This window comes from Eurosta solidaginis, unplaced genomic scaffold, assembly GCF_040869045.1.
Source record: "Eurosta solidaginis isolate ZX-2024a unplaced genomic scaffold, ASM4086904v1 ctg00001419.1, whole genome shotgun sequence".
NCBI classification, from domain to species: Eukaryota; Metazoa; Arthropoda; class Insecta; order Diptera; family Tephritidae; genus Eurosta; species Eurosta solidaginis.
The window spans coordinates 160,965-162,391 of record NW_027137124.1 but is presented as its reverse complement, the minus strand read 5'-3'; positions in this window follow the sequence as shown (position 1 = coordinate 162,391).

Below are 1,427 nucleotides of genomic sequence, written 5' to 3'. Positions count from 1 at the left end.
GTATTTTAAACATGCTAACCTTTAGCCCGGTAAGCAAATTAAAAAAAAAACGCAATATGTAGGCTACACGAGAACGGAGACGTCGAGTAACCAAAACAAATGCGTTAAACAAATTCGTACACGTTATTTATCAATTTAACTCTAGAATTAAAGGATATACAACGATAAACAACGTTTGACAACCTTTAAACAGTTTTAATAACTATCTCAAAAATTGTCGCTCTGATGCAAACAACTGATGAGTTATCTACTCAAATTTGTTGAACAAAACGACTTACGTATTTTAAGCATGCTAACCTTTAGCCCGGTAAGCAAATTAAAAAAAAAACGCAATATGTAGGCTACACGAGAACGGAGACGTCGAGTAACCAAAACAAATGCGTTAAACAAATTCGTACACGTTATTTATCAATTTAACTCTAGAATTAAAGGATATACAACGAGAAACAACGTTTGACAACCTTTAAACAGTTTTAATAACTATCTCAAAAATTGTCGCTCTGATGCAAACAACTGATGAGTTATCTACTTAAATTTGATGAACAAAACGACTTACGTATTTTAAACATGCTAAACTTTAGCCCGGTAAGCAAATTAAAAAAAAAAACGCAATATGTAGGCTACACGAGAACGGAGACGTCGAGTAACCAAAACAAATGCGTTAAACAAATTCGTACACGTTATTTATCAATTTAACTCTAGAATTAAAGGATATACAACGAGAAACAACGTTTGACAACCTTTAAACAGTTTTAATAAATATCTCAAAAATTATCGCTCTGATGCAAACAACTGATGAGTTATCTACTTAAATTTGATGAACAAAACGACTTACGTATTTTAAACATGCTAACCTTTAGCCCGGTAAGCAAATTAAAAAAAAAACGCAATATGTGGGCTACACGAGAACGGAGACGTCGAGTAACCAAAACAAATGCGTCAAACAAATTCGTACACGTTATTTATCAATTTAATTCTAGAATTAAAGGATATACAACGAGAAACAACGTTTGACAACCTTTAAACAGTTTTAATAACTATCTCAAAAATTGTCGCTCTGATGCAAACAACTGCTGAGTTATCTACTCAAATTTGTTGAACAAAACGACTTACGTATTTTAAACATGCTAACCTTTAGCCCGGTAAGCAAATTAAAAAAAAAAACGCAATATGTAGGCTACACGAGAACGGAGACGTCGAGTAACCAAAACAAATGCGTTAAACAAATTCGTACACGTTATTTATCAATTTAACTCTAGAATTAAAGGATATACAACGAGAAACAACGTTTGACAACCTTTAAACAGTTTTAATAACTATCTCAAAAATTATCGCTCTGATGCAAACAACTGATGAGTTATCTACTTAAATTTGTTGAACAAAACGACTTACGTATTTTAAGCATGCTAACCTTTAGCCCGGTAAGC